This window comes from Camelus bactrianus, chromosome 27 (genome assembly GCF_048773025.1).
Source record: "Camelus bactrianus isolate YW-2024 breed Bactrian camel chromosome 27, ASM4877302v1, whole genome shotgun sequence".
Taxonomy (NCBI): domain Eukaryota; kingdom Metazoa; phylum Chordata; class Mammalia; order Artiodactyla; family Camelidae; genus Camelus; species Camelus bactrianus.
Window position 1 is genome coordinate 17,021,270 of NC_133565.1, and position 17,635 is coordinate 17,038,904.

General features: G+C 42.6%; 1 protein-coding gene and 1 long non-coding RNA gene across 3 annotated transcripts in view; both read left to right on the forward strand.

Moving 5' to 3' along the window:
• Nucleotides 1-17,635, forward strand: part of IGF1R (insulin like growth factor 1 receptor) — a 280,712-nt gene that overhangs the window by 83,895 nt on the left and 179,182 nt on the right. The gene's annotated exons all lie outside the window — the stretch shown is intronic.
• On the forward strand, nucleotides 703-10,361 carry LOC141575205 (uncharacterized). The gene is made up of 2 exons (XR_012502597.1): nucleotides 703-1,596; nucleotides 1,931-10,361. It is a non-coding gene; the product is annotated as an uncharacterized LOC141575205 (long non-coding RNA).

Here is a 17,635-nt window from a genome sequence, read left to right on the forward strand (position 1 = left end):
GTGTGCAGAAGAGATCAGAGCGCAGGCCTCTTGGGAAGCTACTGGAGTAGACAGGGCCCAGCAGGAAGCTAACTTGGGCCAGTGGTGGAGATGAGAGGGAGTTGGCTGTAGTGAGATCAGGGGTGAAGTTGCCCAGAGTGTTGAGGAGCGGGTGGGTGAGCAGGACTCAAGGACAGCCTGGATGACAGCTGTGGCAACGCCCCTTCCTGAACCAGGCGATGCTGGAGGAAGGTCAGGCGATGAGGATGGTGAATGTGAGTTTGACTTTGGAGTTAGTGAGACTGAGGCACTTGGGAAGCAAACAGGCATTTGGAATGTGGGCCAGTGCTCAGAGGGAGGTCTGGGCTGGCGGCTTATTTGGGAAGTTGTCTGGGTGGAGGTGGTATCTGAAAGCAGAAACCCAGCCCGGCACCCAGGGAGGGAATTTGGGGGAGGAGGCTGTGCCGGGGAAGAAGCCTGGAGGCACGTCAGTGTTCAAAGGCCGAGGACCCTTAACGAACCTGTAAAGGAGACCAGGTGGTCCATGCCCAGGCAGGACAGCAAGGGAGTGAGGTGTCCAGGACCCGGGGGAGAGGATCTAGGTGGAAGTGGCTGGTCACAAGTGCCCAAAGCCGCCAACCGGGAAGAGAAGTGAAGTGATCCACCAGGTCTCGCAACAGGAGGCCTTTGAGGTTGTCACCTGGGAGCTGTTGTCGTGGCGTGGTGGGAGGGGAAGTGGAAGGTGGGAGGTGAGGACGTGGAGAAGGGGGGCAGTGCCTGGGGGCACGGAGCTGTTGAGTGCAGACTTTGTTTTCTTTCACAGAGCCCGAGACCACAGGAGGGGCTCTGCTGAGAGGGAAGGTGGGTCAGTGAGAGGAGCAGAAAGCCCTGGCAAGGGTCCGGAGGCTGAGGATGGCTCCAAAGCACAGGTGCAGGCATTTGCTTCAGAGACGAGAAAGGGCAGATGATCCCTTAAAGATGGCAACCCTGCTGACTGTTCCCTTTTACGCCTTGTTAATGGCATTTACGGTGGGTGGATTCTGTGTGTCTTCTCATTCCATCCTTACAAAACCCTGTGAGTAGAAGCTGCCACTGCTTGTGGAGGAGGACTCTAAGTCCTGAAGAGGTTTGAGAACCGTGCCCACAGTCCGCCCCCACTGCCACCCCCGAGTCTGGGCGAGGAACTGGGGTGACCTTGGGCTCTGACCCTGGCCTGGGTGTCATGGTAACTGTTGTGACATTTTTACCCTGTAAAACTTAACATGAACTTAATGCTTTAGGGGATGGTTGCATTTATTTTAATGATTACTTCTTTTCCTAGAAATATTAACTAGTGTAGGGAGGGGGACGCCAAGCACTCTTGGAGTAAAGCAGCAGAATCTGTGTGTTGATTTACACAGAGATTTCTACTAAATTACTGGAGTTGATTTATACTTCATTATAATACTCTTGGTATTATGAAATGATGGCCATGCATTTGTTATAAAATGGTACCAGTTGCTCTTCCTTGGTGTGTATGCATCAGGCCACTGGCTGCACTAAGAACTTGACTACGTGATCCCCATTGGCCCCCCAGCACCCCCAGGTGGTGTGTGTGTCACCCGACACCTGTGACAGGTGAGAAAGCTGGGAGGTGCAGAGACCTAGAGATGGTGGCCCACCAGGAGCTCCTAAGTGGCAGAGCTGTCTCTCCCCCAGGTCCAACTCTCTTCCCTCTCTCCTCCCTTAAAATGAGACAAGACTGGAAACTGGCCTGGGTGGGGGCCCTGGGTAGGGGCAAGAGCGCTCTGCTTCTCTTTGGTTCTGTTATGGTGTCCTGAGGATAAAGGAGAAAAAAACAGTCTTTGAGGAATTACAGATGCGTGTGAAAGATGTCAGGCTGAAACTCCTGGAAGTTGTTCAAGTTCCTCTTTGGAGGAACTTCTGTTTTCTCTTCCTTTCCTGTTTTTAGGATTAAAGCTGCTCCAAAATCTACAAGTTTGTCCAACAATATCTATTCTCAAGACTTTGGAGAAACAAGAACTCATACATTGCTATGGAGAATACAAAATGGCACGGCCCTCCTGGAAGACACTTGGGCGGTTTATCTATGACTGTTGCATAAATTCATGTAACCTTTGATCCAGAAGTCCCACTTCTGGGAATTCGTCATATGGACACACCCATCCACACACAGATTGCAGCATTGTCTGTGACTGTAGTAGACTGGGAACAACCCATGTGTCCTTCAGTAAGGGACTAGTCAGTAAACTTAAGACATGCACGAAATAGAGTACTCTGTAGCTGAACACCCTGTGCTCTGTGTGACATCGATCTCCAGGGTATTCACCGAAAAAGGCAAGGTTTACCTCTTATTTGTAAAATTAAGGAGTTGAAAATAAGACTCTGTCTTTGCATCTGCTTGTGTTTTTGTAGACTCACACCAGAAGGAAAACCAAGAAAAGGATAAATGTGGTGACACCTGGGGGCAGGTGGCGACCGAACGAGGTGGTGACAGGGTGGGAGTGACACACCTCAATGTACATTTTTGTATCATTTTAAATTTTAAGTCTTGTGCTTATATTATGTATTAAAATGCCAGACCTGCTGTGCTTTCTCCTGCTCAGGTAGCAGGGGGCTCTGGAACTCCCTCTGGGATGATCTAGGATGGCATTCATAGATCTTGCAGAAAGACCAAGAGGTGGAGGCAGGTCTGTGCCCCTTGGATAGATTTCCTTACTCTGTAACTTATCACGTCACTTAGGTGGTTGCTCCAGGACGCTTCTCAGAACTCCCCCTGGCATGTGTGTTTCTCGTACAATCCACGTCTTCTCACATGGCCCACACCCGTAGTGGGGAAATTTGTGCATTTTCTTAGTGTGTAGCATTTCCAGACAACATGTTTGTCTTTTTCTTTTGGTTTCCTTATCCTTGTCATGATTCAGTTCACAAGGTCTGCTGATCAAATACACTCCTATGTTTTAAAAGAACTTATTTTTTTTAAATAAAGATTTTATTAAAAATTTTTGCATTCCTTTTTAATTGAAGTAGGGTCAGTTTAGAATATTGTGTCAGTTTCTGGTGTACAGCATAATGTCCCAGTCATACATAGTCATACATTTTTTTTCAGATTCTTTTTCATTATAGGTTACTATAAGATACTGCATTTAGTTCCCTGTGCTGTACAGTAGAAACTTGTTGTTTACCTATTTTGTATATAGTAGTTAGTATTTGCAAATTTTGAACTCCCAGTTTATCCCTTCCCACCACCTTTACCCGCCTCCACCCCCAACCATAAGTTTGTTCACTATGTCTGTAAGTCTGTTTTGTGTTTTGTAAGTTCGTTTGTGTCTTTTTTTTAGATGAAAATACCTTATTTTTTGTTGTTTTTAAATTTTTTTGGTAGGGGGGGTAATTAGGTTTATGTATTTATTTAATGGAGGTACTGGGGACTGAATCCAGGTTGCACTCTACCCCTGAATTATATACCCTTCCCCTAAAAGAACTTACTTTTTGATTATTTTGTTTTGCTTTTAATTTGAGGGTTGAGGCCCCTGAGGTGCATGTAGTAAGGAATTCAAAGGGCCACATGGATGTGTCTCTTATTTCTTTGGCCCCCTTTGGTCACTTGAATGGTTTTGATTTTTTTCACTAATAAGGGTTGGTGAAGAAACCCTTTGAATGCTGGTTTGGAGCGATGTTACTCTTTATCTCCTGAGTTGATCTTGAGCTCTCCTGATGGATGGACATGTACTTCACCAGGTTCTTGGATCACTATGATTAACTTTTCAAGCCATCAGCTATTTAACTGTCTAATGCCAAGTGTTCAGGAGATAATATAAATTCGGTGTAAAGTCAAGCTGGCGACTCCAGCAATTTACCCTTTAAATTATAGCTCTATTGGTTCCTATTTATTGCCAACCCTTTTCCTGCTGAGCTTTAATCAGAGAAAGTCATTTTGGGTGCTAGGTCAAGTATGGGTTGGTTTGCGTCTTGGACTCCCTCTGGCGACTACTTCTTAAAAGAAGAGGTGTTGTGAGTATGAGAACCATGTTGTGTGGTCCTGAAGTGGGGTTGGTAGTGATTAGAAGGGGGTTTTGAGATTAAAAAAAAAATGCTATCCCAAACTGCAGCCCTTGGACAATGAATTGGCCAGTGGATTGTCACTTTGTGGTTGGAACTTCTGGGGGAGTCCATGAAGTTCTTCTGTATCTCTCCAGAGCAAGGGGAAAACAGAAATACGATCAACTTTGGGTCAGCCATGTGGCAGCGCACGGTGGTGGGTATTCAGTGTTTGTTGGAAAAATGGCTCCTTATTGACTCTTAAGAATATCACCTGTAATACTTAGTAGTAGAATGGTTCACTTGTGTGGTGTGTGTGTGTGTGTGTGTGTGTGTGTTGTGGGGTGTTGTAAAGAAGGGATTAGTTAGGCCAGGGATTTTTGAAATGTATTTGTAGGAGGTAAATGTTTGCCTGTTGAGTAATTCTAAAACTAAAAATTTTGATTTGATTGGATTTGCTTATTGCTACCAGGGAATGATTCTTATATGACGAAAAATAAGCTTTCACATTTATACTTCTGCGTATGTAATTTGTCCTTTCTTTATCCATTAGGTTCATTCCTCAGCAATTATATGTAAAACAAACGTGTGTGTAAATCATCTTCTTCTATTGATTTTCATTGTAAAATCTGAAAACTGTAGGATCTCAAACAAATCCCACTGATGACCCCTAGTACTCACTTGTAGGGCTCACTTGCCTTTTCCAGCATTCATAGTGTTTTAAAAGTTTTTGCTGTGTAAATAGAGTTACTCCACTGGCGATTAATCTATGTTTTGGTAGCTTTGCTGCAAACATGTAGTTAATTGTTTTTTTTCTTGGGCCATCCTTGCTCTAATCCTGGGACTTAATTTTCGGCAGCGATAGTGGTTACTCCAGGAGTTATTAGAACGAAGAGCCAGAGGCAGCTGCTGTTTAAGTTCCATATAGGCTGGGCTGTGTGGGGTGTCTGAGGGTCTCTGTGCTGCGGGGTCAGGGTGGTGAGAAGACGCTTTGATGCATCACTTTTCTTTCAGTGAGACCCCAAGTGTGCATTAATTAAGTGCTTCCCGCTGGCCCGTTATTCAACAAGTATTTGTTGTTCCTGGAAGATTCTGTTGCCTGTTTTTTGCCCTGTTGGTTTAAACAATTGAGTTTAGGTGGGATTAGGGTTGAAGCAGTATACTTCAATAGGTTATTTACCACCTCTCTGAAACCCTTCCCCACCTGTAAGGATGGGACTGATAGCACCTACCCAGCTGGCTCAGATACCGCAGGTCAACACCTGTTGGAGTGATACTTAGGCAAGTAACGTACACTGTGAGCTAATCACCTGGAAGTTGATTTCTAAGAGGCTTTTGTTTCACTTTGAGGTTGCTTTAAACTGGCAGGACGTATTGACACTTAGCTGGTGACGCTCTCCGCTTTGTGACATCCTTGTTACTCATGCTTTATAAACTTACACTAATACTCACCAGGAAGGACAGAATAAATCCTTTGATTATATCAATGCCTTCTAATTTACTTCTTTTTAAAACCTGGGTTTCTGTGCTTGCCTCTGTATTACCAAGGGGGGATGCTGTCTTTTCAAGTGCAGAGGTAAGAATTTAAACCGTCTCTTAAACGTTCGTATTTCTGTTTGTTGTTGGTGACACGAAATCATTTGGGTCACTCTGACATTTAATCAAGTTAAACGGTGTGGCTCTTAGAAAATCTGTGCAGCAGGTAATCTGAGAGCCAGATAACTAGTAACACAACTGATAAATGCCATCAGGATTAATTTATTAATTTCTTAAGCACCTCTTGTCCAGTTTGCCTTTCATGTTCATTTTTCTAAGTTTCCATTAGCAACTGTGGCCTCGCTCATTATTTAATAATGAATGATTACAAATTGTTTGTGTGTTTTTGTAATTAGAGTGTGATAGCAATCATCTACCGGATGAGCTGACACTGTAATGACATAAAGTCAGTAACAATTATGCCTAACAGGAAAATTAATTATGTAATCTTATTGTACCATATTTCACCTAGGAGATTAGATTTGGTTGTTACCAGGCTGGGCTAGGCAGGTGACAGCGTAGGGCAACACTTCTCATTTTTCTGGGTAGACTAGTTCATCACCGTGTTCACTGTATCACCTGGGAAGTTCATTTGATTTCAACTTTTTAAATAAATATTTCCAGGCTTTTGGTTTTCTGCTTTAAAAAGAGAGCGAGAGAAGACCTCTTCTACTTGAATGGTTTGTTTTTCCTGTTTCTTAGCGCATCAAGGTGTTGGCTAGATTTTTATCCAAAAGATGGGAGATCCTTTCTTCTGCTCTTTCTTCACCTGTGAGGGACACATGAGTGTGAGACTGAATTGTTTGCAGACAGCAATCCCATTCTGACTCCAGCGAAAGTTCTTACTTTGCTCTTTTGTCCTTCCTTAACCTCCAACCGAAGGCACCTGTTCCTCTAGCACGTGGAGCAGCTGCAAGTCCAAGGTGCAGGCAGGGACTGGACAGGCCGAGGGGGCCTCAGGTGACACAGGAGCACCTGGCCGTGCCTCCCTTGGGGTCCTGGGCCGGCCTGGCCTGCAGCCCTCACTGCTCTCCTGAGCCCTGAGGCTTTGTGGGTCACAAGCAAGGGGACTGGTCTCCCAGACCAGGTGGGCTTTGCCTGTGAGGAACCTTGAAATTATCTAGTCCAGTTTCTCATTTTCCAGGTATAAAAACCAGGGTAGAGCTGGGACCACGACCCGAGTCTTCTGACCCTGGTATGGTATTCTTTCTCTCATACCTTGTTCTTGCTTTGTTCTGTTTTTTAAAATTGCTTTAAACTACTCAGTACCTAGGGATAAAAGTTTGTCTCTAAGCTTAAGAATTTGGAAAAACTCTGGAAAAGTCCAAGCCTCCAATAAGTTCATCACTGAGAGCAACTGAGTACATTTTCTTCTAGATTTTAAAACATGCTTTTTTGCACAGTCAAACCTCTTCTAGGAATATGTTTACTTCCCAGCATTTAAAAATTGTTAAGCGCCATGAAGTTTTTCTAAGCTTTATTTTTGATGGCGATGTAACGTCATGTGGGGTGAAGGGTCCTGATTTACTTAATCATTCCCCAGTGTTGGGCATTTTCATTGGTTCCAGTTTCCCGTGATTCTAAGTAAGGCTGCAGTGAACATTGCCTCCTTCATCTTTGCCCTTTACTACAGATGAACTCCACAGGGTCCATCCCCTGAAACAGGATTTCTGAGGAAAGGTATGCATTGAAGGCTCGTGCCCTGTTGCTTCCCAGACAACCTCTGCCAGTTTATACTCTGACTCGTGCGCCGAAATTCTATGTGCGAGATGGGCTAGTTCGCTTTCTGTGAAATACCCCACAAATAAGGAAACCGTGAGAAGACAGGATAGCACAGTTGTTGGGGATCTGCTGTGGTTTGGGTGGGTTCCTCCTCCTCCTCTTTCCCTTCGCCAGCCTGAGTCACTCTTACTCTAGATAATCAGTGCGCACCATGGAAGCTCTTTACCGTTTGTATTATACATTGATTTTACCAGCCCTCGTCAGTGTTCGTTTACATGGGAGTTAGAGCATTAGGCTGTGTCCTTCTGGGGGTCTTCCCTGACCACTTGTGTACAGTCTTAGTTCTTTGGGGATGGAGCTGAGGGGCCCCCAAGCCCATTTTGGCGATTCCCCACACACCTGGCCTCATCATGGCTCCTCCAGGTCTCCCTCCCCCATGTATGTCAATGACAAGTAAGAGCTTTCAACTAAACATCCATTTGTCGCCTTTTGACATTTGTGACTTTTCTGAACCCCAAACCAGGTCATTTTGTAGGAAATCTGAACAAAATAACTATAACCTCAGGGCCTGTGGTAGTCTTAGCTGATGGGTCCTGCTGTCCGTGGAATTGTTTCGCTTCAAATCCGTTCTTAAGGAACGGAGTGTTTTTTAATGAAACTGTATTTAAATTTTATCCCTTAAATATATTTACATGTGAATAATGTTGCTCAAATGGGCAATAATATATATATTATTAAATTTGCTTTGAGTTATCATAAATGATACATAATTAGATTTCAGGTAAAATGTATTATTTTGATCAACACCAAACATTCAAAAAGGGAACCCTAAAATCATAATTAATAAAACAGTTACTCAGAGGAGTTGAGGAATATGTTTGGGAGTGGAGAATCAGATGAGCTTGGGAATCAATTCCTAAAGGAATGCCCAGTTTCTTTTTTCTAAGTGTATTTATAAAGTTAATAGGATTTTACATAAAAGAAGCCTTTGAATCATTCCCTTTCGTTTTTAACTTATCATCTGGGAGGGGATTGTGAGGAATTCCCTGTTAGTGAAACCATGGTGAATTATGTTTCCTACAGATGGTTTTACTTCCTTTTGGTGATACTGCTTGGATCATGAAACAAGTATCTTGGAAAACGTGACATGAAGATGTGAGTTGGGCAATCTCTCTTGCTCTTTCTGTAGTCGAGAAAGGACACTTTCAGTTTAAGCTAGGATGTTTCTCCTCTTCCCTCTGGGCTGTGACTTGGTTATGAGGAGGGCTGTGTCTTTCTCCTCTGGGAACGGCATCTCCTCTGGGGGCATCTTCTCAGCATTGCAGGGCTCTCCCCACCCTCTCGGCCAGCTCGTCTCTCAGGGAAAGCCCAGTTTCTCTCCTCTGGAAAATAAATTAACTTTAACACCCAATTTAACTCCCTTTCCTCCCTCCTTTACTTTTTCCTTCTACATATTTTGTTCTTAATTAGTATTACCTTACAGAAGGGGGCCAGTATCAGGACTGGGAGGTGACCACATCTCAACACTGCCCTTTTCCTTTTTCTCTTCTGCTTTTTTTTTTTTTTTGGGTCATAGTTGACTATGTTGTGTCAATTTCTGGTGTACAGCACAGTTCTTCAGTCATACATGAATATACGTATATTCATTTTCATATTCTTTTTCACTGTGAGCTACTACAAAATACTGAATATATTTCCCTGGGCTATACAGTATAAACTTGTTTATCTATTTTATATATACCTGTCAGTATCTGCAAATCTCGAACTCCCAGTTTATCCCTTCCCACCCCCATTCTCCCCTGGCAACCACAAGTCTGTATTCTATGTCTGTGGGTCTGTTTTTGTTTTATATGTAAGTTCATTTGTCTTCTTTTTTTTTAGACTCCACATATGAGTGATATGGTATTTTTCTTTCTCTTTCTGGCTGACTTCACTTAGAATGACATTCTCCAGGGACATCCATGTTGCTGCAAATAGCAGTATGATGTCATTTTTTATGGCCGAGTAGTATTCTATTATATAAATTGACCACATCTTCTTGATCTAGTCATCTCTCGATGGACATTTAGGTTGCTTCCATGTCTTGGCTACTGTAAATAGTGCTGCTGTGAACATTGGGGCACAGGTGTCTTTTTGAATTAGGGTTCCTTCTGGATGTATGCCCAGGAGTGGGATTGCTGGGTCATATGGTAAGTCTGTTTTTTCTCTTTTGCTTTTAATGATCCCACATTAATCCAGGTAGCCTGGAAGCAGGAACTGTGGCTTTTCCTGATGTTTTCTTCCTATCTTTCCGTCTGGGATTTGAAAGTGGAGGGGTGTCCCAGTGCATCCTTTGTCCTTCTCCTGTTTGTCCAGGAGAGTCTGAAGTGCTCTTCTCCAGGAAGTCCCTGTCTACTGCCAGCAGTCTGCCTGTGAATATTTGAGACAACTTGCCGCTGTTTAAATACCAGTGGAGAAGTTCAAGGCTGATGCTGTGGTCATGATCGACTTCAGCATAACTGAGGACCGCAGACCTTTTCAGGTCACCTTTGACTCACTCACAGTGGCAGCAGTGGTAACGTTGAAAAGAAATCCACACAAAACCTTGGCACAAAGTTGAAAGTAGCAAAAGCGGGGGATTTAGGCACTGCCGGGCAGCCCTGGGGAACCCCCAGGGGGAAGTTGAGTTCCTTCTTTTTGTCTTCGTTTTTTGAGAGGAATGAGCTAATAAAAGGACACTAGGAGCGACTAGCTTTGCAGGTGAGATTAGGCAGTTAATCTCCTTAACAAGCCAAAGAGGGATGGGAGAAGCTATCCCCATTTTACAGGTGAGGAAACAGAGGTTCTGGGAGGCTAAGGAACTTGCTGTTATGTGAGGTCAGGATTCAGACTTAGAGGTTGATCTAAGGCCAGCCATTTCCTGCCTTCCCAAGAAATAGCAGTGCGCAGAGAGTCTCTATTCTAAACTGTGTGCCTGGAAGGTGATTTGTGCCATCAAAGCAGACTTTTTTTTGGGAGGGGGGGGTCCCTTTAAAATTTCCTTTGAGAGAACAAAGACAATTAAAAAGTGATACATATGAAAAATAAAAGATATATAAACTTAATCTCCAATGTGTTCTTTTTCTAGGAATATAAAAATATGCATGTTTATATAGCATGGTTTGGGGTTTTCGTAAAAATGGGATCATCTGTTAATATAAAGAGTATTCTCTAAATAGTACTCTGTAGCATTTTTATTGATTTTTCTTAAAATATGGTTGTCGCTTTAGGTCAATTGCATATATTGAAATGAGTTAAAATTATGGCAGTTTACAGTATGCATGTACTGTAATTTAATCAGCCCATCTTGTGTTGATGAACAACTTGCTGCTTTTTGTTTGTTTTTCTTTTTGTGTTTTGTTTGGCTACGTACGAAAGTGGGATTATAGTCAATTCCCTTATATATATATGTATATATCCTTGTTTGCTGGTACTTTTGTTTCTGTGGGAAAGAGCATTGCTACCTTGTTCTTGATTTTAATAAAAATATTTCAGTGTTTTTAGCATTGACTATGCCTTTGTTAAGTTTTGGTAAACATAATTGATCGTATTGAAGTAGCATGTATCCATTCATGTTTTAATTTTTACTGAAAGAAGTGGATGAATTTTATTAAGTGCCTTTTTGGCGTGACATAATTGTAAGCTTTTGCCTTTATTTTGTGGTGTAATAAATTACGTTGATGGGATTTCCCAATACTGAATCATCTTTGCATTCCTGGAATAAACCCTGGTTTGTTATGGTGTGGTATTCCTCTCATATGTTGCTAAATTCAATTTACTAATACTTTATTTAATTTTTATGGTGCAGTCTTGAGATGGGTGTGGAATTTCTTCTTTAGTTGCATCCTATCCGGTATTGCTATTAGGATTATGTTTTTTAAATGGCTGAAGAAGAATTTCATCCTTTTCTAAAGTCTGAAGGTATCTGCATAATACAGGAAATATCTAGTTTTTATTTTTTATTATTTTTATTTTTTTTACCTTTTTTTTTTGTGGGGGGAGGGAGGTAATTAGGTTTGTTTGTTTGTTTGTTTGTTTGTTTTGGAGGAGGTACTGGGGATTGAACCCAGGACCTTGTGTATGCCAGGCATGCACTCTACCACTTGAGCTATACCCTCCCCCCTAGTTTTTAAATATTGAGGAGAAATCAACTGGGAAGCCGCCTGGGCTTGCTCCCCCCAACTCTACCCTGAAATCTTTTAAAGCAGATTCTTACAATTTTTCAGAATATGTTATAGCTGTTCTATTCATCATTTTACCCTTTCTCTGGATTTTGATATTTTCTACTGCTAGGTAATTGGTTTGCCTGAATTTAAGTTTATCGCTCAGAGTTATACAAAATATTGTTAAAATACTTCTTTATATTAATAATCCCTTCCTTATTGTATCTTTGCTTTGGCTAAGATAATGTGTATCTTTGCTTTGGCTCTTTTTCCCTTTACTCAAGCTTGCTAGAGGTTTATACATTTTATTCTCTCCAAAGAACTAGGTATATTCATTTTCTATTTATCTTTTTAATTTCAGTATGTAATCTTTATTAATTCGTTTTAGTATTATTATATTTTATATTATAAATTATATATTATTATATATAAACATATTATAATATATAACATATGTTACCATTAAAATCTTCGTTAATTTTGCTTTTACTATTCCTTTTGACTTAAGTTTATTAAGTTGAATGCCTGTCTCATTTGCTTTTTAGTCTTATTAAAATAATAGCAGTTAAGGCTGGAAATTTTCTTTCAGAACAGCTGTAGCTATATAACTTTGGCTTTGGAGAACTAATCTCTTTTTTGTTATTTTCTAGATAGTTTATGGTTAAAATACTTGCCCTTTCATTCCGAGAATATTTAGGGGCATGTCACTAAATTTTCTTTTGGGTATCTTTTGATATTTTATCATCATCTATGCACGCAGCTCTGAAATCTCTGTCTTAGGGGATTTGTTAAACCTTACTTGTGTCCAAGTACATGATCAATTTTTAATTCTTCCATGGACGTAAAAAAGCTATATCCTTGGTAAAATACAAGGTTTTCATTTTCTATATTTAATAAATGAAACTTACTTATTGCATTATATTCAGAGCCTCCTAATCTGTTTTTACCATCAAGAGGTATGTTAAAGTGTCTTTTATAATTTGTAAACTTCCATATTTCTACGAGCTTTTGCTTAATGTGTCCGCCTGCCATTGTGTTTGATGCATAAAGATACGTAATGCTTATTTTTGCCTCAGATTACATACTTATCATTTTGTAATATCCCAGTTTGTCCAGTTTAATACTAACGACCTTGAATTCTTTTTTGTTTGATTTTTATGTTGCCACCCTTGCTTTCCTTTTATTTGTATTTGCTCGATACACCTCTGTTCAGTTCTTTATTTTTAAACTCTCTCTCACTTGGTTTCAGGCATGTTCCGTGTTTTGTTGTCGTCATTGTAGTTTTAAATAGAGCTGGACTTTCAAAGCCCAGTGGGGCAGGTTTGTCCCTTCAGGCCGTCCTGCCTTGTCTTTCTGTGATAACTGATGAGTTTTGCTTTATTACTTTCTTCTGGTTCAGTGGTTGCCACTTATTTTACTTTGTTTCTCTAAACTCTCGTGTTGATTTAACAATTCCTTTGTTAATTTGAAAGTCGGATTATTTTCAGTCCTGCCAGTGCCTAGCAGTTGAAAGTGGAGCTCTTGTCTCCAGACGTACCAGCATTAAATCGCTCGTTTTACATCGCTTGTTTGTCGACCAAAGTTTGCATTAGCTGAACTCCTGTCATCCCCGTAACTCTGTCTCCTGGGTCTGTCCTCCAGATCTCTTACCCTTTGACTCATGAATTCCATGTTCTTTTTTTTTTTTAACAGAGGCACTGGGGATTGAACCCAGGACCTCGTTCATGCTAAGCACACACTCTACCACTGAGCTGTACCCTCCCCCCTGAATTCCATGTTCTTATTCTTTGCTCTTTAATGCCTACATTTCTTCTCCTTAATCCTCTAGAACATTAATTTGATACTGTAGTGCCATAGATATTTCTTCTTCATTTTATTCTTTTTAAATTTTGTTGTATTGTGATAAGAACACTTAACATGAGATTTTACTGCCTTAAATTTTTAAGTAGGCAACACGATATCATTGCTTCTAGGTATGATATTGTACTGTAGGTCTTGAGAATTTAGTCGTCTTGTCTGAGACTTTATGCTTTCCTGGTAAGCGTTTCTAATTTTTTTTTTTTAATTTAGAAAGTTTTAAGGCTACAATTGCATCTTCATGTGTGCCCTCATACAGTTTTCGTTAAAGTTTTCCTCTGCCTCATTAGTTATACTCCAGTGGGTGCCACTTGCCGGTCAGCTTGGTCACCTCCCTCAGGCTCCTTGTCCCTTGGCCTGCTTATAGCTAACCTCAGCAGCCTTGCAGCTCACAGGTTGTGACACTCAGCCAGTGGCAAACTTGCAAGTGGTAGGTGATGGAATTAAGGGGGCAGAGAGCTTTCTGCTGGATTGCTCTGTCCCCTGTCCCTCCTGGCCACAAGGCTTGGGAGCAGTGCCACCTTCCACAGAAGCCCCCTTCCCTTGGGTTTCAGCTGGGTCCAAAGCCTTCTTCTCTCTGTGTGGACCCTCTGCTATGCTGACAATGGAGACTCATGCCTGCTCCATCTTCTGGAGATGTCGGGGCCCCCCTTAGAAGCCCCTGGGCCCCAGGCATTGCCTGCAAGCTTGATAGATTGTTGTCCTTGTTACTTCAGAGAGGGAACCAGCAGGGAGGCAGAATTGAGTCCGTTTGCTTAGGCCACTGCCTGCCACAGAGAGCATATGTCAGCATAGAAATGCACTTGCTCTGTGTATGGTGAGGTGCAATAGAGAAAAGCTGTGCATACCTGCGTTTGGAAGCAGCTCTTCAGAGTGGTGATACATCGATGGGCAGGATTGCCTTTAACTGAGCCCACTTCTCTTAGGGAGAGGGCTGTATTTCATGCCTTCTCACGTCACTCAGTACAGAGAATAATACATTCTGCCAATGGAGTAATCAACACTGTCAATTATATGACTGCAGGTGTACACACACACACACACACACGGAGAGAAAGGTGGGAATTCCTCTCTTCACAGCTGGAAAACTTGAGGCAAAATACCTAATCAGCTTGGCCCAAATTGGAGAGTGTTAGCATCTGCATCTCAGGGTAGGTGTTTGTGGCTTCTGTTCACGGGCTATTTATATAAAGTGACACTGGGGTGTCCCAGAAAGGACTGCAGCATTAGGTTAAGACCACGTGTGCTTCATTTTAATGAGTCTAGTCTTTTGGAATTAGTATCCTTTTCTGTTTTTCAGTATCTTAGGATGTAAGCGTCCAGGTACCTCCGTGGTTTGGTCCAACATGGGAAAGGCCTTCCCTTGCATCACAGGAGAACAGCTCCTGGTGTGGTCCATTTGGTGAGCATATGGATTATAGAAGTGAGGTGCTGTAGGAATAGCTTCATGTCCTTGCAAAATTGCCAACACAGTTAAGAACCTGGAAATTGTTGCTATGCGTGTGTGTCAGAAGAATTCTTAACTACTTCCAGGCTAAATTTTTAAAAAAGGCTTTCTTTTTATTTTCAAATTTTGTAGGCATCTGGGGCAGTATGTCAGATAAAGTTGAATATTTTCAAGGCATTTTTAGATCCTCGGGTACATATTCTGATTAAAAAGTTAAAGTTCCTGTAACCTGCTAGTAAAAGCGATGTCTGCACCGGCTGCTGAGGTTTGGCCACTGCGTGACTTGCAAGGTGACTTAACATGACTGGATTCTCATTCCTCAAAGGGTTTAGCTGCCTGTCCCAAAGCACTTTGCGACTTACCTAAGTTGGCCAGTGTTTGCAGACAGGGCCAGTGCCATCACTGCCACTTCTACTTGGTTACTGCAAGAGAGCACCATCATTTTTCTCTTTTTTTAATGAAGCATTAAAGTCCGTTTACTTAGTGATAAATAAAGTAATTACTGCAGTGATGGCATTCTGCCTAAGTCATCTCGAAAACTGAATGCAAAATCTTTTTAATAGCCCCATAATGGTCTCTTGAAGTGTTACAGATTTTTATAATGATAGCTGGAATACAAGTGCTGTTATTTACTGTGAGGCTTGAACACTCTGACCATCTCATGGGTCCTTGTGCGCATGCCGCTGAGCTGAGCGCATGTGACCACGGATGTGTACGTGCTGGCTTCTGCGACAGGTGACTGCCGGGGTCTCCCTGGGTCAGGAGAAGGAGGCTAGCTGGCCGCCACCTGGTGATGACAGGAGTGTGTCTAATCCAGCTCCTCGTTGCCATGGAGGGGGCTTTAGGATATCTTTTTTTTTTTTTTTTTTTTTTTGACAAAATAGAGCTTCTGTTTGGGGAACTCTAAGGCACTGCCCGGTGTGGAGAGTGTTATGTAAGAAGTTTTACTTCTTCTGTTTTCTGATCACCCATCATTTGATGTAGACCAAACAAGGAGCTCTTTGGCAGTGAGACGGGGAAGGGAGCTGTTGCCCAGCTCTCTTCTTGCTGGGATCATTCGCTTCTTGGTGTCTAGTGCATTTCAACATTTTAAATTGACGTAGACTCCAGTCTCTTCGTGCCAAATGTAAACTAGAGATGCGTTTAGCACAGAGCTGTGTGGATGGTCACCCTCCTGGTAGAGGCTGGACCTAGGTGCCATGTGGCCAGCAGACGAGTGACCCACCCTATGGTGGGGATCCTGCAGCTGTGTGTTGAATGTGACCCTGGCTCTGAGTTCTGGAGTGTTCTGTGGGAATGCCTGCAAGAGCTCGGTCGATGCTTGGGTGTTTGTACATCTGTTATTGGCTGTCATTGGCTTTGATGGCTTGGTGACATGCCATTGTCACCCCTAGTGGTCAGTGCGGTCTGTCACTGCACAGCTTTCCAGCCCTTTCTGGGTCTGAAGTGAGTTTCAGGGACAGAGACAGAGAAGGAGGAAGAACACTGCCCCAAGCCAAACTGCGCAAAGAGAAAGGAGCTACACAGTCATGGGTGGAGGGCGGGAGCAGGGGGAGAGGATGGAGTGGAAGGGTTGGCATTCAGAGCAGGGAGGGAAGTGATTTCATCTCACAGTTCACTGAGGGGGCCCGGCCAAGGGTCAAGGCCTCACAGTTTGACTTCATAGCTGGTCCAAAACCGCCTACCTTTGTAAGGTGGCCAGAGCCAGGGGTACAGGCTAGACACACCCTCCATCCTAGGCCAGGAGAGCCCACGTGACAGCATCTAGCTCTGTGGAAACTTGCCCTTTCCTGCGAAGGGTTGAGGTGGGCCCTGTAATAGCATCTCTACCCGGTAGTCTGGGGGCCTCACCCCGGGCTTGAGCTGTTGCCTCTGTGGGATCCTTTGGGTTCCGTTTGTTCTGACTCCTCTGTGATGACCATGCATTGATGCAACTTTTCAACATTTACTGGCCGCCTCTCTCTGCCAGGCCCCGTGCTCAGCATGGGGGGGACAGTGTTGACCTCACCTTGGATCCTGCTTTAAGGGAGCTCACAGTCTGGCAGGAGATCCAGACAGAACTTCCGTCTTTACACAGCCTTTTATTCTGTTTTATCTGCCCGTTTTGCCTTCCTAATGTGTATTCCCTGTTTGAAGTGGGTCTGATGCACGTGGTACCTCCGTGTAGAGACTGGCCTATGCGTTCACCCACCTCTCATCACAATGCCACTTCCCTGGCCGACGTGTCGTTCCCGCTCATGTGTACAGTGACCAGTATATCTGCATAAAGAAATGTTGAAAAAATAGACAAGACTCAGGAAAGTTGCTACCTCTTAAATGTGTACCTTTTTTCTATCATTTTGGTGTTTGAACCATGTGATTCTGTCACCTATTCCAAAAAAGTTTTAAATAAAAAAATGCATCTTTCAAAAATGCATGCATTCCATAAGTTAATTTTCATTTAAACTAAATTTAAAAGAAAAAGTAGACATTTGAGAGAAAATGAGAACTAACCACACGTGTATAAATGCAGCTTTGACCATCTCTTATTTAATACTGACATTTCTGTGGTTCCTCTGACATGGTCTAGCGAGGGAAAAATCTTTTCATGTTTTACCTTTCCAACTTTGTTTTTCTCAATGTATTTTGACCCTTCTCCAGTCTGTTGTGTCAGTTTTCAGTGTTGTGATTTGGGATGAGAATTTAGGGTCTTAAATGATCTTTGAAAGGAAGCACACATCCTGAGGGCTGTAGTTTATTTGCTTGTTTGTTTTTAGCAACAGTTGGCACTGTACAACTGACCTGGCTGGGACTGCTGTTTTGTGTTTGTAGAACAAAGCGTTGTGTCATTGTCATCCTAGTGTGAAGCAGGTGGCTTCCCCTGACCCCCACC